Genomic DNA, 21747 nt, shown 5'->3' with positions numbered 1-21747 from the left:
TACATAAGTCCCCTGAAAAGAGTGAGGCAGTAGTCAAGGCTCCAGCACCGGAAAATGTGTCACAACTGAGGTCGTTCCTCAGGCTGGTAAACTACTACCATAAGTTCTTACCAAATTTGTCCACGGTATTACACCCACTGAACACCCTACTGCAAACAGGGGTACCATGGAAGTGGAATGACGAACGTAGACGAGCTTTCCAGAAGTGTAAAGAATTGATCACATCGAAAGAGGTGTTGGCCCATTTCAACCCAGCACTACCAATTCGTTTGGCATGTGATGCATCACCCTATGGTATTGGAGCGGTGCTGTCGCACAAATTCCCAGACGGGTTGGAGAGGCCAGTAGCCTTTGCGTCTCGGTCACTAACCTCAGCCGAGCACAACTGCACCCAGATTGACAGAGAGGCCCTCAGCCTAGTATGGGGAGTAAAAAAATTCAACCACTATCTGCATGGGCAGAAGTTCACATTGCTGACTGACCACCAACCACTTGTCTCCATCTTTAATCCTAAGAAGGGCGTTCCAGTGATGACTGCACAACGGTTACAAAGATGGTCCCTGTTTCTAGGGGCGAATCAATATGAAATAGAATATAAAGGCACGAAACAGCATGGAAACGCTGATGGGCTATCGCGCCTGCCACTGCCTACTGTGGAGGAAGCACCAGCAGTGGACCCTATCGAGATATTTTATTCGTCAATAATTGAACGATTGCCAGTAACGAACGCGGATATAGAGAAGGAGGCCCGCAATGATCCGACACTGTCTCGGGTATATGATTTGACGGTGAGGGGATGGCCAACACATGGCGACTCGCTATTGCCAGGATTCTCATCCAGAAGAGAACAGCTGTCAGTATGCCAGTGGACAGTGATGTGTGGATCCAGAGTGGTGATTCCACCCAAGTTAAGGGAGAGAGTGCTAAATGAGCTACATGAAGGTCATCTGGGGGGAGTGAAAATGAAAAGCCTTGCTAGGGCTTATGTGTGGTGGCCGGGAATCGATCAACAAATCAAAGACCTAACCAAGAGCTGCTCAGGATGCCAGAAGGTCCAAAATGCACCACCACATGCCCCTCTACACCCATGGGAGTGGCCCTCCTCTCCATGGCAACGGGTGCATATTGATTTTGCTGGTCCATTCATGGACTCAATGTTCTTAATAGCAGTGGATGCTCATTCGAAGTGGCCTGAGGTGATAAAAATGTCCTCAACCACTACAGAGAAAACAATTGCAGTCCTACGGACCATATTTGCCAGAAATGGCTTGCCAGAGCAGATTTGCTCTGATAATGGACCACAGTTTGTGTTCGAAGAGTTTTGAAAATTTATGAGAAGGAATGGGGTAAGGCATTACACATCCGCCCCATATCATCCAGCCACAAATGGATTGGCTGAGAGGTTCGTACAAACCTTTAAGAAGGCGATAAAGGCCATGTGCGACGATGAAATTCCACTACAGCATAAGGTGGACAATTTCTTATTAGCCTACCAAAACGCGACACATGCAGTTACCAACCAGACCCCGGCCATGATGTTCTTTAACCGAAGGTTGCGATCTCGTCTGGACTTGCTTAGACCAAATGTGCGAAGAAATGTTGATGATAAACAATTCCAGCACATCAATGAGAAGCCGACAAGGAGCTTTAATGTAGGACAACCAGTCTTGGCCCATGACTACCGAACAGAGAAATGGCAACCCGGAACGATATGCACACGGCAGGGGCCATTAATGTACACAGTGGATGTCGGGGAAAACATTGTGAGACGGCACGTTGATCAGATCTTAGCGTCACAGGAACGAGTCAACCCCATGTCTTGCGTACCTGGGGATGAACCCGACATGCCGGTAGCATCTACCTCCGAACCAGTAGCAGTGGAACCCGATGAACTAACCGATGAAAAGGGGCCAGAATCGCCTCCGCACCAAGAACAAGAACCTCAGGAAAGGTGCTATCCCGAAAGGATCAGGAAGCCGCCCCAAAGACTGAATCTATAAATGGACTATTGTTGTTTAATGTACATGTTAAAGTGTCAATTGTTATTTGAATATTATGGGTACTACTAATCTATAAGGGGAGGAATTGTAGTGTATGTACCTTTAAGAGAGAACTGCTTTTACAGCTCCTGTATACTGTAGTACCGGCAGTGACCACACCTGTATATAAGCCTTGAGCATGCCTCTGTACCCCAGTCTTGAGATCACCCTACTCCAGTAAATATCTGTTGATTGTTCAGTTACAGCATCCGTGTGGTTATTAAAAAAACATGATACCCTCAGAATCACGGATCTAACAATAGGGAAGGAAATGTAGGCCCTTCTCCTTCTGTAGAGAGCCTCTGTGACCTCCTGGATGCAACAATGGATGGCGAACTGCGAGATGTTAGCTATGTCTCCTGCTGCAGACTGGAAGGATCCGCTGGCGTAGAAATTGAGGGCGACCATGACCTTGTCTGCCACTGAGAGAGCCGTGGTGGTCCTGATCTGAGGCTCGAGGTCTGGCTGCAGGAGATGGCAGAGCTCTGTAACCACCTCCTTGCTGAAGTGGAGCCTTCTAAGACACTGTTCCTCAGTTAAATTTATGTAGGAGTAATGCTCCCGGAATACCCTCGGAAGGTAAGGCCTCCTGTTGAGAGCCCTGTTGGCCCTCCGCCCTCTGGCCACATTTTCCAATCTCTGTCTCTGCCTCCGCTGCCGCTGACATGACATGGAGGGTGAGGTTGAGTGCCAGTACAGCCCCTATTAACGTATACAAGTGTCAGAGATCGAAATCTCAGCACAATGAAACTGACAAATTTTTAGCACTCCTGAAAGACATAGGCCTAGAAATTCAGTTTGGACACTTTTGGGGCGCTAAAGTCGGGCGCTCGCTAAAGTTAGCGCCCGCCGGAAAGTGTAGGCCACATCGCCGAAATTCAGTAGAGTTGGCCCTAAGTTTGGCCGAGCGCTGAAACTGGCGTTGAAATGCTGTGTTCCGGCGCTAAGCCGGCGATCGGCCTAATAACGCCGAAGCCGGGCGCAGCGCAGGTGCGGTCATGTTTTGATTGACAGCAGACACCCTGACGCCGGCCAGCTCTTAAAGGGGGAAGGGTCAACTTTGACTGCTGCCACGCCCTGCATACTGGAGCCCTGCAGCTAGGCCTCAGCACTACTGGTGTGTCAAAATAGCGCCTGGAGCAATGGAGAGGGCCCGTGAGCGAGCGCAGCGCTTTTCAGAGCATGCTCTGAGTGTGCTCATTCATGGTGTGGAGAAGAGAAGAGAGATCCTGTGCCCGGACAGTGGCAGGAAGGCTCCCAGGAGCCAGTACAGGAGAGCCTGGGGCAAAATCGCCCGCAGGGTGTCATCCACCTGTGATGTCCCCAGGAGTGCGGACCAATGCCGCAAGAAGTACAACGACCTCACTCGGATGGTGAAGGTGAGTACCCTTTCCAGTGTCCCCCTCATCCTTGCATGTGCACCTCACATTATGGGCAAAGGGACCTCAAAGGCCTAATGGGCAGCCCTCCTCCCACAGCAATGGCACTTGCATGTTCATCAATAGCACTTTCTGCACTTAACACACTGGCCAAGCTATTCGACCATGGGAGGCAGTGCACCCAGCAACAGGGCACCACACTGGCCAAGCTATTCGACCATGGGAGGCAGTGCACACAGCGGCAGGGCACCACACTGTACTTAGAGGCCGTCCTTTCTCTTGCAGGCCAAGCTGGCGAGCAATGTAAGGAGCCAGGCTGTCACTGGTGGAGGCCGTCCCGAGTACCAGGCGCTCACTGATCTGGAGGAGAGCGTGGCACGACTCATGCGTGGCCGGGTGACTGGCCCTGTCGCGATCGGCGAGGCGGACCCTGTACTGGTACCCACTGGTAAGGACATGACCGGTTGCACCTCTCTTGTTGCCCTCGCGCTTCAGATCTACATCCTTTCCCACTGACCGACAAATGCGCATAATGCACCACTCAGGCCGCCCTCGCTGACGGCCTGTCCTCACTCTAAAGCTACTCTTGTGCCTTCCTGCTTTCAGCTGGTGAGGAGGAGGTGGTCCCTGAAGCGCAGAGAGCCAGGCCCTTGGAGGAGGAGGACGCCGAGGACCAGGAGGAAGGCGGCACATCGGGGGAACCCTCCTCCGCGCCAGGGGATGGCAATGGAGGGGAGACGTCTGGCCTGCAGGAGAGCCAGGGGGAGGTGCTGGAGGGGAGGGCCGAAGCTGGTCCCAGTAGGGTGGACGCACGCGGGAAGGCTCCGGCAGCACGCCAGCCTTCTGCCCAGAGGGGGGAGGTGTTGGTGGGGAGGGCAGAACCTGGCCCAAGTGGGGTCGACGCACGCGGGAAGGGTCGGCAAGCTCGGCGGCCTTCTCCCCGGAGGGAGAGTCCGCCCTCCAGTCCGGACACGGTCCTCGCCCAGGAGGTGCGCGTCCTCGATGAGATGTCGGCGGCGTCTGAGCGGCGCCACCAGGAGTTCATGGGGGTGGTCGAACAGATGCCTCACGCCATTGAGTCCCTGGATCAGAGTGTGGTGGCTTTCGGGGAATCACAGGCCAGGGGGTTCGAACAACTCACGGCAGCGCACGACAGGGGTGTCCAGCAACTGGCCGCAGCGCACGACAGGGGTGTGCAGCAACTCGCGGCAGCGCAGGACGCGGGTGTGCAGCAACTGGCGGCAGCGCAGGACGCAACTCGTGAGATGAGTGGTGCCGTCCAGACACTGGCACAGCTGATGCGGGCACATATCAGGGCAGTTCGGGCACTCACTTCTGCCACACTCGCTGTGGCATGGAGGCATCGCCATGGCACCCGCCGCCCTGCTGCAGCACAGCGGTCTGGCCTCCCCCAGATTGCTGCGCTTGCTACACTGCCAGCCCGGCCGAGTGCCAGTGTCTCTGGCGAGCAGCGCGCACCTGCCATCAGCCAGCTTGCCCCCAATGGTGCTGCCGACACTGCCACTCCCCCAGCCAAGGTGCGACGAGCTGCTGCTAAGACTGATGCTGCCCAGCCACAGCAGTCAGCAGCCGGCCCCTCCCGGGCCAGGTCTCGTCTAGGCCGACCCCCAAGGGCATCTGCCGACACGCTTTGTGGCCCTCATGAGCCTTCCCCCAGCCTCGCCACACCCGCAGGGCCCAGGTTGAGGCGGAGCAGCAGGTCGGCCAGGGGCCGGAGAAGCCTGTCTAAGGACTCGCCCTCTCGGCACACCCATTAGAGTGTTGTGAGAGCGGTTTCTTTTATATTGGGGGGCTTGTGTTGTGGGGGCCATTATTTTGTTAAGGCCGAGGATCAAGGCATTTTTTGTTTTCATGGGGGTGTCTCTGTTGTGGGGGGGGCTTATTTTTATAAGGCCGCTGTTGAAGGCCTTTTGGATGGGCAAGTTTTGTTAGTCCTCCCCAGGTTTTGGGAGTGACAGATGTTTTTGACTGTTTTTTGGGGGTCTTGTCTGTTTTTCTGTTTCATGTGGGAAGGGCCCTGAGTTTGTGAAATAAAGCTTTTGATTTATTCAGCATGTCCAGGTGTCATGTTTGAAGTGGTTGTTGTGTTAACCGGCTGAGGGCTTGCGGAGCGGCTGCCTCAGGTGCGTTCATTGCCACAGGCCATTCCCTGACAGGGGGCCTAGAAGTGTCGATCAATAAGCCCCCGGCGGACGGCCCTTGGCCCTTGTCGCTCCCTCCTGGGCTGGTCCTCCTCCTCCTCCTCCTCCTCCTCCTCCTGCTCGTCCTCCTGAGGTGGTGGTGCAATGCCAGGTGGCAGTGCCTGAGTCCTGCGGATAGCCAGGTTGTGCAGCATGCAGCACACGACGACGAACTGGGAGACTCTATCCGGCGAATACTGAAGAGATCCTCCGGAACGATCCAGGCAGCGGAACCGTTGCTTGAGGACGCCTATCGTTTGCTCGATGATGTTCCTTGTGGCTTGATGGCTTTCGTTGAATGCCTCCTCTGCTGGGGTCCTGGGCGCGCGGAGCGGGGTCATGAGCCATGTACACAAAGGGTAGCCCTTTTCCCCGATAAGCCATCCCCTTGGTGGAGGCTGTGCCTCGAACATGTCAGCCACAGTAGTCTGGCACAGGATAAATGCATCGTGGCTGCTTCCTGGGAAGCGGGCATTGACAGCTAGGATGCGCTGCCTGTGGTCACACACCAGCTGTACATTTAGGGAATGGTAGCCCTTCCGGTTGCGGTAATCCTCGGCATTGTGGATAGGTGCCCGCATAGCCACATGCGCGCAGTCAATGGCGCCCTGCACCATGGGGAAGCCCGCGATCCTGCCAAATCCGACTGCATGCTGCTCCTGCCTCTGTCGGGTCATGGGGAAGGAGATGAATTGGTGTCTCCTCGCATAAAGTGCATCGGTGACCTGCCGGATGCAGCGATGCGCGGCGAACTGGGAGATGTTCGCTATGTCCGCAGCAGCGGCTTGGAAGGAGCCGCTTGCATAAAAGTTCAGAGCCACCGTGACCTTCACTTCCACCGAGAGAGACGTCCTGCACATCAGCTGTGGACGCAGATCTGTGTGAAGCAGCTGGCAGATCTCTGCATCCACCTTCCTTCTGAAGCGCAGCCTCTTCACACAATGCGCCGCAGTCATGGTGAGATAGGACACCTGCTGCCGGTATTGCCTGAGTGGGTAAGGCCTACGTTGCCGACGCCTGATGGCCCCTCTGCGCCTAGGCATGGCTGGCCCTCTCTCACAGCGTCTCCGAGCCCTTCGCACATAATGCTGCAACTGAGGGTTGGCCCCCCATACAGCCCCCATTATAAAGTTGAGAACAGATAAATCACAATGTATCAAATGTCAAAGCACTGGCCAGAAGCCAAAAATACCTTTCCTATGTTGTCCCAAATCAGTAAGCTCTGTTCCTTGGTCTCTGTCCAGAAATCCAAAGCAGTAAAGTCATTGCAGCAAAATGGCTGGGCTTTATAGGTCAGTGTAAGTGCCCTTTAATTAGCGCTCCCCGAGGCCCACAGGGCCTCTGTTGCGTTCCACTTCACAGTTCTTAACAGCGCCACGCCCACATTGGGCGGGCGCCACTGAATTTCCGGTTTGGGGCGCACAAACAGCGTTGCACGACGAAATGACGTCATAAGCTGCGCGCGCAGCTGAGCGGGCGCAAACACTTTGCGCCGGCGCTAAATGTCAACTGAATTTTGGCGTAGGCGCAGATCGGTCTGCGCCCGGGCACTAAGTGCCTAGCGCTGGAAATATACCCCTCTTATGGCGTTAACGGCTGGCGAACGCAACTGAATTTCTAGGCCATAACCTTTTACCTCAGTGAAAACGGTTGTTTCCCTATGTCAAACTGAGAAGGCAGCATTGATTGGCCACTACAATGAAACCGGATGTTGATCCCTTTAAATACCGCTCCTACAGTGGCCATCCAAATGCATCACGCCTCCTCTTCCTGCCGTTGCTCATGCCAGGCGCAAAGCAGGGGGCGGCAGTCAATTTTGCATCTGGGCTGTTAACGAGGCATTCCAAACGCGTTGACGTCAAGATCTGGCAGCCGCTAAATGTTATCGGCAGCGCTAAATCCCAGGTGAATATTGCGTGCGGCGTTGGTTTTGCCGCGCCCCGCCACAAACCCATTAGGGCCCCCCTCCCCCCCCCACAGGCGTTAACAGGAGGCACTAACATGCTGAATTTCTCTCCCATGGTTTCCAGAAGATTTCTGACTTCCAGTTAGCCCATACAAATTCTACATCTGCACACCACACCACACCAACCAGATTATACCCATTTGCTCTGTCTTTATAAGGACCTAACATTCTTCTACGATAGCAAAATATCCGAAATAACAACAGAAAATGCTGGAAAAACTCCAACCCGAAACGTCAACTCAAATTTCTCTCCACGGATGTTGCCTGACCTGCTGAGTTTTTCCAGCATTTTCTGTTGTTATTCCTAACATTCTTCTGCTGGCCTTTACTTACATTACACATACATAATATGCCTAACTCTACATCCACCTTGCTAAACATGTTACCATATATTTTAAATTCTCAATCAAAAACTTCAAGGAAACAATATGGTCTTGGTTTCACTGATATTTTACATTTTACAGAGAGGGTGGATGAGGGCAGTGTAATTGATGCTGTATATATGGATTTTCAAAAGGCGTTTGATAAAGTACCACATATTAGGCCTGTTAGCAAAATTCAAGCGCATGCGATAAAAAGGGCAGTAACAGCATGGATACAAAATTGACTAAGGGACAGAAAACAGAGTTGTGGTGAATGGCTGTTTTTCAGACTGGAGGGAGGTATACAGTGTTGTTTCCCTGGGTTCAGTGCTGCTTTTGATATACTTTAATGACTTGGACTTGGGGGTACAGGGTCAATTTCAAAATTTTCTGATGACATGAAACTTGCAAGTGTAGCCAACAGTTAGGAAAATAGTAATAGTCTTCAAGAGGACATAGGCAGGCTGGTGGAATGGGCAGACACATGGTAGATGAATTTCAATGCAGAAAAGTGTGTGGTGATACATTTTGGATGGGAGAATGAGGAGAGACAATAAATGGTAGAATTTTAAATGGGATACAAGAAGAGAGATCTGGGGGTGTTTGCGCACAAATCTTTGAAGGTGGCAGGACAGGTTAACAAAGCAGTTAATAAAGCACATGGGATTCTGGGCTTTATAAATAGAGGCATCGGACAGGGTTTTCATTGGGCCATGGAGGCGGGATTGGAGGCGTATGGGGGGTTAAAATCTCTAAATCAGGTGTCCCGAACCCATCATGCCCCCAACCCGCCTCCGTGCCAATTTCAAAGGAGACAGATACCCGACCTGTGCAAGGAGCCGCCTCCCTGAGGCAGGAAGGGGATTAGTGCCAATTAACTGCCTGGCTGAAGGGCTTGGAGGGGTTGAGATGTCCAGCATTCAGGTGAGTGATGGGTGCATGAGTGCAGAGGTAAGTGTGCTTGGTGGGTGTAAAGTGTTTAAAAAAGTTCTACTTACCTTTACTTACCTTTATAGCCTTCCTTCCTTCAGGTCTCGGGAGTCCCTCATCCCACCGGCACAGAAAGCAGAATGGCCGCGAGCTGTCAAAAGTTGCAGCATTCAGCTTTCTGTTCTGGAGAGATCTCTAAATCAGCCTGAGAGGAAGGAATTAACTTGGAGTACAGATTGTTGTGTTTGACAGCCTCAAACAGCTGTGAAACGCTGATATTTCATCTGTCAAAAGATCTTGACAGAAAAATGTCAATCTGTGATGTCACATATTGCTGGGCGGGCTCAACAAGGTCAATCAAGTGGAAATTGCGTGGGTTGGCCACAACTCGATGGAGGCGGGACTACAACCCCGAAAGTTGTAGTCCCGCCTCCTACACGCCTCCAGTATCAAAATCCAGCCCATAAAGTACAAAAGCCAGAGGCTATCCTATATAAACCACTGGTTCGATCCCAGTTGGAGTATTGTGTCCAAATCCAATTCTAGGCCCCTCAGCAACATAGAAACATAGAAACATAGAAGATAGGAGCAGGAGTAGGCCATTCGGCCCCTCGAGCCTGCTCCGCCATTCAATGCGATCATGGTTGATCATCCAAATTCAGTACCCTGTCCCTGCTTTCTCCCCATATCCCTTGATCCCTTTAGCCTTAAGAAATATATCTAACTCCTTCTTGAATATATTTAATGAATTGGCCTCAACTGCCTTCTGTGGTAGAGAATTCCACAGGTTCACCACTCTCTGGGTGAAGAAATTCCTCCTCATCTCTGTCCTAAGTGGCTTACCCCTTATCCTTAGACTGTGACCCCTGGTTCTGGACTCCCCGCCATCGGTAACATCCTTTCAGCATCTAATCTGTCTAGTCCTGTTAGAATTTTATAAGTTTCAATGAGATCCCCTCTCAATCTTCTAAACTCCAGCGAGTATAAGCCCAATCGACCCAATCTCTCCTCATACGTCATTCCTGCCATCCCAGGTATCAGTCTGGTGAATCTTCGCTGCACTCCTTCCATGGCAAGAACATCGTTCCTCAGATTAGGTGACCAAAACTGCACACAATACTCAAGATGTGGTCTCACCAAGGCCCTGTACAACTGCAGCACGACATCCTTAATAATAATAATAATCAACTTTATTGTCATTGTTAGTGCACAAGTGCAGTACAACGAAATGTAGGCTTGCGGCTCCCGAGAGTGTACATTTAGATTAAAACATTTAAACATTCAACATACATTTGGCTTGTAATACATTAACATAAACATAACCATAATAAAGTGCATTGGCAGATGTGCAGGCTTTAGAGGTTATTTGTGGAGTTCAGTAGGATGACAGCCCTGGGAAAGAAGCTATTCCTAAATCTGGTCGTACGGGTGCGAATGCATCTGTAGCATCTCCCAGATGGCAGGAGGGCGAACAGACTGTGGCTGGGGTGGGTAGGGTCTTTGATGATGGTCCGTGACCTCCTTAAACAGCGTTTCTGGTATATGTGCTCTATGGTCGGTAGCTGGGTGACGGTAATCCGTTGGGCAGTTTTGACTACCCGCTGCAGGGCTTTCCGGTCATAGTAGCTACAGCTGCCATACGATACTGTGATACAATTCGTCAGGATGCTCTCTATTGTGCAGCGGTAAAAGTTAGAGAGGATCAGGGGTGACAGGTTACATCCCTTCAACCTCCTTAGGAAATATAGGCGCTGCTGGGCCTTCTTCACCAGAGAGGAGGTATTGAGGGACCAGGAGAGGTCTTCCGTGATGTGGACTCCGAGGAACTTAAAGCTGTCCACCCTTTCCACCACAGCCCCATGGATGTGGATGGGGGTGTGACTTCTGCCTTTAGACTTCCTGAAGTCCACAATGATTTCTTTGGTTTTCTTGATGTTAAGGGCCAGGTTGTTATCGGCGCACCACTTCACGAGATGCTGGACCTCCTCCCTGTAGGCTGACTCATCGTTGTTGGTGATCTGGCCTACTACCTTGTTCCTGTACTCAAACCCTCTCGCTACAAAGGCCGACATACCATTTGCCTTCTTAAACGACTGCTGCACCTGCATGCTTACCTTCAGCGACTGGTGCACAAGGATGCCCAGGTCTCGTTGCACTTCCCCTTCTCCCAATCTATTGCCATTCAGATAATAATCTGCCTTCTTGTTTTTGACACCAAAGTGGATAACCTCGCATTTATCCACGTTATATTGCATCTGCCATGCTTCTGCCCAATCACCCAACCCCTGTCCAAATCATCCTGGATTTTCTCGGCATCCTCCTCACAGCACACACGCCCACCCAGCTTTGTGTCACCTGCAAACTTGGAGATATTACATCTAGTTCCCTCGTCCAGATCATTAATATATATTATGAATAGCTGGGGTCCAAGGACTGATTAAAAGGATTGTGGTGTCTGTCTGTCTGTGTGTCTGTCTGTGTATATGTCCGGGCATCTCTCTAAAGTTATAGAGCGTACCTACACATATGTTATATCAAAAGAAAGCTTATGATTAGGGGAGTGTCATAGGCATATTTACTTTTTGGTCAGACAACAATTGTTCGGACAGCATACAACAAATGTTCAAAAAACAGACAAAATCCACTCATTAGTGGTTGACCAATCCTACCGCTCATTAGCGTTGAGTGACGTGATGGTTGACCAATCCTACGGGGGCAAGGGGGCATTTCATGGCATTTGTGGGCGGGGCCTAATCCTTCAAACTGCCGAGCGGGAGCTGAGCTGAGGTGATTGGCGGCCATTAAAGACCGGCTGGGCCTGAAGCTAAAAAAATGGTAATGGAGGTGAGGAAATTGTTCATTCATTAGTATTGATTCAGGAATTTCTCTCTCTCTCTCTCTCTCCTTCCCCCTCTCTCTCTCTCTCTCTCTCTCTCTCTCCCGAAGCGGGAGCTCAGCTGAGGTGAGTCGCGTCCCGAGAGCCCGGCCGGGCCTCAAGCGCTAGGCCGCGCACGGTCACCGCGGCCTGCCTCTAAGTCCTTCCCCCCTCTCTCTCTCTCTCTTTCCTTCCCCCCTCTCTCTCTCTCTCTCTCCTTCCCCCCTCTCTCTCTGTCTCTCTCTCCTTCCCCCCCCTCTCTCTCTCTCTCTCTCTCCCGAAGCGGGTGCTCAGCTGAGGTAAGTCGCGACCCGAGAGCCCCGCCGGGCCTCAGGTGCTACACCGCGTGCGGGGGCTCGGGCTCAGCTGATCGGGCGCTCATCAGGGGTCAGCCCGCAACACATCGACCGACGGAGCGGCGGCTCTCTCTCTCCTTCCCCCCTCTCTCTCTCTCTCTCTCCTTCCCCCCCTCTCTCTCTCTCTCTCTCTCCTTCCCCCCTCTCTCTCTCTCTCTCTCCTTCCCTCTCTCTCTCTCTCCTTCCCCCCTCTCTCTCTCTCTCCTTCCCCCTCTCTCTCTCTCTCTCTCTCCTTCCCCCTCTCTCTCTCCTTCTCTCTCTCTCTCCTTCCCTCTCTCTCTCCTTCCCTCTCTCTCTCTCTCCTTCCCTCTCTCTCTCTCTCCTTCCCTCTCTCTCTCTGTATCTCTCTCCTTCCCTCTCTCTCTCCGTCTCTCTCTCCTTCCCTCTCTCTCTCTCCTTCCCTCTCTCTCTCTGTCTCTCTCTCCTTCCCTCTCTCTCTCTCTCCTTCCCGCTCTCTCTCTCTCCTTCCCTCTCTCTCTCTGTCTCTCTCTCCTTCCCTCTCTGTCTCTCTCTCCTTCCCTCTCTCTCTCTCTCCTTCCCTCTCTCTCGCTCTCTCCTTCCCTCTCTCTCGCTCTCTCCTTCCCTCTCTCTCTCCTTCCCTCTCTCTCTCTCTCTCCTTCCCTCTCTCTCTCTCTCCTTCCCTCTCTCTCTCTTTCTCCTTCCCTCTCTTTCTCTGTCTCTCTCTCTCCTTCCCTCTCTCTCTTTCCCTCCCCCTTTCTCTCTCTCTCTCCCTCCCCCTCTCTCTTTCCCTCTCTCTTTCTCTTTCCCTCTCTCTCTCTCTCTCTCCTTCCCACACAGACAGGCAGACAGACAAACTCATTTATATATATCCTTCCCCCCAGTCTCTCTCTCTCTCTCTCCCCCCAGTCTCTCTCTCTCTCTTCTCCCCCCAGTCTCTCTCTCTCTCCTTCCCCTCTCTCTCTCTCTCTCTCTCTCCCCCCTCTCTCTCTCTCCTTCCCCCTTTTTCTCTCTCTTTTTACCCCTCTCTCTTTCCCTCCCTCTCTCTCTTTCCCTCTCTCTCTCTCTCTCCCCTTCCCACACAGACAGACAGACAGACAAACTCATTTATATCTATAAAAATTATTTCTACTTTTTTCATAACAACATGCCCTCAAAAAACCCTCGGCATCGCCGGGCACTCCAGCTAGTCTTTTATAATGCACTCTAGCATTTTCCCCACTTACAATGTCAGGCTTATCGGTCTGTAATTCCCCGTTTTCTCTCTACCACCTTTTTTGAACAGTGGGGTAACATTAGTTACCCGCCAATCCATGGGTACTGTTCCAGAGTCTATCGAATTTTGGAAGATGACCAGCAATGCATCTACTATTTCTAGGGCCACTTCTTTAAGTACCCTACGATGTAGATTATCAGGTCCTGGGGAATTATCAGCCTTCAATCCCATCAATTTCTCTAACACCATTTCCCTACATATACTGATTTCTATCAGTTCCTCCCTTGCATTAGAACCTATGTTCCCCAACATCTCTGGGAGGTTATTTGTGTCCTCCTTTGTGAAGACAGAAACAAAGTATGGCCTAGAAATTCAGTGCCCTTAGCACCGATTTTGCGGCGCTAGAGGGCCTAGCGCTGCAATTGGCGCCGGTTCCTAAATTGCCTGGGGCCCTTCCGCGGCGGTAGACCGGTAGCGCTGCGCCGGCACCGATGACGTCATCGGTGTGCGCAGCGTCCCGGTTGCCGTGGTAACCCGGCCCCAAGCCGAAATTCAGTTGCGCCCGCCTCGCCCGTGGCAGGCGCAACTAAGACTCTGGCAACAGAGTCTTCCCCCAGTGTGCGCCGCCGCATAAAGGTGGAGCGGCGGCCGGCCGCGTTCCCGGCGGCCGTCTGCCCGCACCTCCCTTCCCGGACTCCTGCATTCCCCCCCCGCAGCCCTGATCAGTGTCTCATGCGAGCCCGGCACTTACCCGAGGTGCCGGGCTCAGATGTCGGGTCAATCCGCCGGACAGTTGTCGGCTGCAGGCAGCTCCTCCTTAACAGGAGGAGGAGGCCTGCAGTTCCCCCGCCTGCCGCACCGCATCGGGTGCCGCAGCGGGGGATTAGCGCCGGGAAACCCAAGTTCACGCCCGTTTTGAGGCGCTAAAGGAGGGTTTTAGCGCCCGCCGCCGTCTGGGCCCAGCGCACCCGAATTTTCGTCGGGCGCTGCCGCATTACCGCTGGCGCAAACTTTCTGGCGCTACAGCCCTGGCAACACCAGAACCCAATTTCTAGGCCCATGTATTTAATTGGTGAGCCATTACTTTGTTCCCCATTATAAATTTCCCTGATTCTGACTGCAAGGGACCTATGCTTGACTTCACCAATCTTTTTCTCTTCACATATCTATAAAAGCTTTTACAGTCAGTTTTTATGTTCCCTGCGAGCTTGCTCTCATACTCTATTTTCCCCCTCTTAATTAATCCCTTTGTCCTCCTTTGTTGAATCCTAAACTGCTCCCAATCCTCAGGTTTACTGCTTTTTCTGGCCAATTTATATGTCCACTCCTTGGATCTTATGCTATCTCTAATTTCCCTTGTTAGCCATGGTTGAGTCACATTTTTTGTTTTATTTTTGTGCCAAACTGGGATGAACAAATTCTATAGTTTATCCATGCGATCTTTGAATGTTTGCCATTGCCTATCCACCGCCAACCCTTTGAGTGTCATTCCCCAATCAAGCCTACCCAACTGGTGCCTCATGCCATCGTAGATTCCTTTAGTTAAATTCAGGATCCTAGTCTCTGAGTCAACTACTTCACTCTCCATCTTAATGAAGAATTCTATCATATTATGATCGCTCCGACCCAAGGGGCCTCGCACAACAAGATTGCTAATTAATCCTTTCTCATTACATAATACCCGTCTAAGATGGTCTGATCTCTAGTTGGTTCCTCGACATATTGGTCCAGGAAACCATCCCGTATACACTCCAGGAATTCCTCCTCCACAGTATTGTTACTAATTTGGTTAGCCCAATCTATATATAGATTAAAGTCACCCATGATAACTGCTGTGCCCTTACTGCATGCTTCTCTAATTTCCCTTTTAATGCAATCCCCGACTTCCGGATTATTGTTTGGAGGTCTATATACCACTCCCACTAACATTTTCTGCCCCTTGGTATTTCTCAGTTTTACCCATACTGTTTCCATATCATCAGAGCTAATATCCTTCCTTACAATTGTGTTAATCCCCTCTTTAACCAGCAATGCTACCCCACCTCCTTTTCCTTTTTGCCTATCTTTCCTGAATATTGAATACCCCTGGATGTTGAGTTCCCAGCCTTGGCCACCCTGGAGCCATGTTTCCGTAATCCCAATCATATCATATTCGTTTACCTCTGTGCAGCTAATTCATCCACCTTATTACGAATGCTCCTCGCATTAAGACACAAAGCCTTCAGGCTTGTTTTATTATGCTTTTAGATCTTTTAGAATTATTATTTACTGTGGCCATGTTTGATTTAAACCCTTGATTTCTCTGTCTGCCACTTTTGTTTTTCTCCTTCCTGTCTTTTGCTTTTATCCTTGTTTCCCTTTCCTCTCTCTCCCCACTCAGGTTCCCAACCCCCTGCCATTTTAGTTTAATCCCTCCCCCAGAGCACTAGCAAACACTCCCCCTAGGACATCGGTCCCAGCCCTGCCCAGGTGCAAACTGTCCATTTTGTACTGGTCCCACCTCCCCCAGAACCGGTTCCAATATCCCAGGAATTTGAATCCCTCCCCCTTGCACCATTCCTCTAGCCATGTATTCATCTGAAATATCCTTCTATTTCTACTCTGACTAGCACTCCTGAGATTACTACCTTTGAGGTCCTATTTTTTAATTTACCTTCTAACTCCCTATATACAGCTTTAAGACCTCATCCCGGTTTTTACATATATCGCTGGTACCTATATGCACCCCTTCCAAAATGTTCTGCAGCCGCTCTGAGACATCCTTGACCCTTGCACCAGGGAGGCAACACACCATCCTGGAGTCTTGTTTGCGGCCGCAGAAACGCCTATCTATTCCCCTTACAATGGAATCCCCTATCACTATAGCTCTCCCACTCTTTTTCCTCCCGTCCTGTGCAGCAGAACCACCCCTGGTGGCAGGATGTTGGCTGCTGCTGCCTTCCCCTGGTAAGCCATCCTCCCATCAGTATCCAAAGTGGTATAGCTGTTTGAGAGGGGGATGGCCACAGGGGACTCCTGCACTACCTGCCTGCGCCTACTACTCTGCCTGTTGGTCACCCATTTCCTTTCTGCCTGTGCAACCTTGGCCTGCGGTGTGACCAACTGCTTAAACGTGATATCCACGATGTCATCAGCATCGCGAATGGTCCAGTATGTATCCAATCGCAGCTCCAGTGCCGCAATGCGGTCTGCCAGTAGCTGCAGCTGGATACACTTCCTGCACACATGGTTGTCAGGGACACAGGAAGTGTCGCTGAGTTCCCACATAGCGCAGGAGGAGCATACCACGGGGCCGAGCTCTCCTGTCATGACTAACCCTTTAATTAATTCAAAATAAATTAAATCAAATCAATCCCACCAATTACACTACAGCTAAATGATATATTTAAGGGCCTTGGTTTAAAAACAGTCCCCGCTACACCACAGAGACATGAGAAACTATAAACCACAGAGTTTAAGTATAAAAAGGAGAAATACTCACCAACCAATCACTTACCTGCTTTCTGGTGACGTCACAAAGGAGGACAAAGAGATTAATTAAGAGGGGGAAAATAGATTATGAGAGTAAGCTTGCAGGGAACATAAAAACTGACTGTAAAAGCTTCTATAGATATGTGAAGAGAAAAAGATTGGTGAAGTCCAGTGTAGGTCCCTTGCAACCAGAATCAGGAGAATTTATAATGGGGAACAAAGAAATGGCAGACCAATTAAATACATACATTGTTTCTGTCTTCACAAAGGAGGACACAAATAGCCTCCCAGAGATGTCAAGGAACATAGGGTCTAATGAGAGTGAGGAATTGAATGAAATCAGTAATTGTAGGGAAATGGTGTTAGGGAAATTGATGGGATTGAATTCTGATATTCCCCAGGGCTTGATAATCTACATCCTAGGGTACTTAAGGAATTGGCCCTAGAAATAATAGATGCATTTCTGGACATCTTCCAAAATTCTGCAGACTCTGGAATGGTTCCCATGGATTGGAGGATAGCTAATGTTACCCCACTATTTAAAAAAGGTGGTAGAGAGAAAATGGGGAATTATAGACCGGTAAGTCTGACATCGGTACTGGGGAAAATGCTAGAGCCCATTATAAAAGATGTAATAGCAAAGCACTTGGAAAACAGTGACAGGATCGGACAAAGTCAACATGGATTTACAAAAGGTAAATCATGCTTGACTAATCTACTGGAATTTTTTGAGGATGTAACTGGTAGAATAGATAAGGGAGAACCAGTGGATGTGGTGTATTTGGACTTTCAGAAGGCTTTCAATAAGATTCCGCATAAGAGATTAACGTGCAAAGTTAAAGCACACGGGGTTGGGGTTAAGGTACTGTCTTGGATAGAGAACTGGTTGGCAGACAGGAAGCAAAGAATTGGAATAAACTGGTCTTTTTCTGAGTGTCAGGCAGTGACTAGTGGGGTACTGCAGGAATCGGTGCTAGGACTCCAGCTATTCACAATATATATATATGTCCTCAGCATCGCGAATGGTCCAGTATGTATCCAATCGCAGCTCCAGCGCCGCAATGCAGTCTGCCAGTAGCTGCAGCTGGATACACTTCCTGCACACATGGTTGTCAGGGACACAGGAAGTGTAGCTGAGTTCCCACATAGCGCAGGAGGAGCATACCACGGGGCCTAGATGTAATATCTCCAAATTTGCAGACGACACAAAGCTGGGTGGGCGTGTGTGCTGTGAGGAGGATGCACAGAAACTCCAGTATGATTTGGACAGGTTGGGTGATTGGTCAGCTGCATTGCAAATGCAGTATAATATGGATAAATGCGAGGTTATCCACTTCGGTGGCAAAAACATGAAGACAAATTATTATCTGAACGACAATAGATTGGGAGAAGGGGAAGTGCAACAAGACCTGGGTGTCCTTGTCCACCAGTCGCTGAAGGTAAGCATGCAGGTGCAGCAGGCGGTTAAGAAGGCAAATGGTATTTTGGCCTTCATAGCGAGAGGATTCGAGTACAGGAGCAAGGATGTCTTGCTGCAGTTGTACAGGGCCTTGGTGAGACTACATCTTGAGTATTGTGTACAGTTTTGGTCACCTTATCTGAGGAAGGATGTTCTTGCCATGGAGAGAGTGCAGCGAAGATTCACCAGACTGTTTCCTGGGATGGCAGGAATGACGTATGAGGAGTGATTGGGTCAATTAGGTTTATATTCGCTAGAGTTTAGAAGAATGAGAGGGGATCTCATTGAAACTTATAAAATTCTAACAGGACTAGTCAGACTAAATGCAGGAAGGATGTTCCCGATGATGGGGGAATCCAGAACCAGGGGTCACAGTCTAAGGATAAGGGGTAAGCCATTTAGGACAGAGATGAGGAGGAATTTCTTCACCCAGAAAGTGGTGAACCTGTGGAATTCTCTACCACACAAGGCAGTTGAGGCCAATTCATTAAATATATTCAAGAAGGAGTTAGATATATTTCTTAAGGCTAAAGGGATCAAGGGATATGGGGGGAAAGCAGGGACAGGGTACTGAATTTTGGATGATCAGCCATGATCTCATTAAATGGCGGAGCAGGCTTGAGCCTACTTCTGCTCCTATCTTCTATGTTTCTATGTTCCTATGTTTAGGAAGGACGTGAAAGCTTTGGAGAGGGTACTGAAGAGATTTACTTGAATGGTTCCAGGGATGAGGGATTAGAGTCACGTGGATAGACTGGAGAAGCTGGGGTTGTTCTCGTTAGAGTGGAGACAGCTAAGAGGAGATTTGATAGAGGTGTTTAAAATCATGAAGTATTTAGATAGAGTAAATAAAGAGAAACTGATTCCAATGGCAGAAGGGTCGATAACCAGAGGGCACAGATTTAAGTTGATTGCCAAAAGAACCAAAAGCGACATGAGGAAAAACTTTTTTACGCAACGAGTGGTTAGGATTTGGAATGATAGGGTGGTTGATACAGATTCATAGTAGCCTTCAGAAGGAAACTGGATAATTACTTGAAGGAGAAAAAATTGCAGGGATCTGGAGGTAGTTTAACGAACTGGATTGTTCTTCGAAAGTGCCGGAAGAGACTCGATAGGCCGAACGGCTTCCATCTGTGCTGTACTGTTCTGTGATTCTATGATTTTCCTGAATCAGTTCAAACAGCAGCATTGTCCTAAGTTTTATGATGGATACATACTTTACTGGATCTTGTTTTTTGTCTTCCTGTTCCTAATTTCTTCAGTAGATCCTGTATGGTTTTCAGCTTCCCTATTATTCTGTGGATATTTAGGGCTACATTCCTTGGGGAACTTCACAAATTCACTGCTGAGAATTGTGGTTCATTATCTGACATTAATTTTGCTTTTCCATGATGGGAAAATATGGATCTCATATGTATCACCAGTGCTTGTGATGTAATTTTAGTTAATAACGCTATTTATATATAAGTGACAAGTGGTCTACAATCAGTGAATATGTAATTTCTTTCAATTCAGATGTCAGTTCCACCCTTTCTCCATGGATGCTCCCTCAGAATAGGAGTCCTAGATTCGGCTAAGTTTATTCTCTCCTCTGCACATTTGGGACAATTCCTCATGATTTATTCAAGATACTTGCTTAAGTCGTTTCAAATCCCTTGGTGTCCCGCATGCATTGTATCCAATATTTTAGAGCGCATAGATGCAGGAATCACCAGCTGACTACATTTTAAGAGGGGTTTAGCTTTAACCATCAATTAACCTGCCACGAGCCAGTAAGACAGCAGTCTAATATTCACCTTTGATTTTTTTTGGGGCCACCTCTTTATGCGTTGACCAATGATCAGCTTACAGGCATCATTTTCTTGAACCATTTTTTTGGAGGGGCAAAATTCGATTAGGCCGGAAAACGGGGCAGGGATCACGGTGCGCGATTTGCCCATGCCCGTTGAAAGTAATGCAGGCAGCATGCGAAATTTGTGCTGCCTGCTCGTTATAAAATGATTGGAGTGCTCAGCTCAGTGCTAAGCGAGCCGCTCTTTGGCTCAGCGCTCAACAGGGGGCCCAATATCCTGTGCAGTTAGCTCTCCAATTAAAGTAACCTGCATAGTCACAGGCTGTTCTGCACTTCTTAAAGAGGAGGTGCTCTGAATCAGAAGGACCTCATTGTTGATGGAGCTAGTTATTCTTGGTGGAGCTAGAGCAATAAATATGTCTCAACAGGGGAAAGAGCGTGCACCTCGGTTCTCCGATGCAGCTCTGGAGGTCTTGGTGCAAGGGGTTTACAGGAAGAGACATCTCCTGTATCTGCAGGGGGCAGGAGGCCTTCCAGGCACACTGTAAGAAGGCAGCGAGAGGAACTAGCAGAAGCAGTCAGTGCCACCAGTGCTGCCGCCAGGACTTGGACCAATGCTGGAAGAAGGTTAATGACCTCACACAAGTGGTCAAGGTGGGTGAATGCATCTTCAAATGCCATATGCCATCAACTGCACCACTAGCCTCGCACACTGCTCAATACATCACACCCTCATCACTCACCTACCAACAATCTCTAGCATTCACGACTCATACCTCGCAATCATATCTTCATCTCACCCTCACACACTTACCACTGCTGCAAGCCTCATACCCACATCGCACACCTTGCACACAATGCCAGCTATTCAGCCATGACAGGCACTACACCCAAACACATTGCACCACACTCACTGATACACTTCCCTCTCTCTTACAGGGCAAGGTGGCTCACAACTGGCACGAGCAGGAGTAAACTGGCTGAGGGCAAGCACGGCTACAGAACCTGACCCAGCTGGAGAAGACAGTGCTGGAGATAATTGGAGGGGCCATCACTGAGGCGCAGGGCAAGGCTGAAACCATCGATGAAGATGGTATGGTCATACCTAATCCTTCTTCTCACATCCCACTTCCCCCTCATCCCACAATCTCTTCTCACTTATAAGCTGCTGACGGTGTATGTATGGATATCTTGCTTCCTCCCACCCACAACAACCCGGCCCTTGTGCCTTTCTCCTTTCAGATACCCAAGAAATGCCAGCACCCCAGCCTCTACAGCAAGAAGTAGAGGAGGAGAGTGATGGAGAAGAAGAGGCACCATCAGTCGATCTGACACCTCCAGGCATCAGCTCAGAAAATGGCACTTACAGGAGTGGGATCTGCATATGGTGAGTCACCAAGCATAAGTGGGCTGCAGCCAGGCCAGGGGAAAAGGATAGTGCAGGTGCCAGCTCCCCGGAGGTGAAGTCGCACACAAGTTCTGCTGCACAGGACTCAGATGAGGACTTCGATGGGGTGGCCTTCAGAAGGAGGGCACGCACACAGTAATGCTTGGTGCAATGGCAGGCCTGCCAGAGAGTGTCTTGTCACTGTCAGGGAGCATGGGGGATTCCGGCTCCAACATTGCACGAGGCTTTGCGTGGGGATTGGAGACCATGATTTCCAAGATGGAAGTGATGGGCAACTCCGTTAGAGCACTTGTACACCCAACCTAGATGCTGGGTGTGATGGGTGATGTCAC

Source organism: Somniosus microcephalus, chromosome 15 (assembly GCF_052327205.1).
Source record: "Somniosus microcephalus isolate GS21.2 chromosome 15, FLI_Smic_1.0, whole genome shotgun sequence".
Classification (NCBI taxonomy): Eukaryota; Metazoa; Chordata; class Chondrichthyes; order Squaliformes; family Somniosidae; genus Somniosus; species Somniosus microcephalus.
This window is presented reverse-complemented; position numbering follows the sequence as displayed.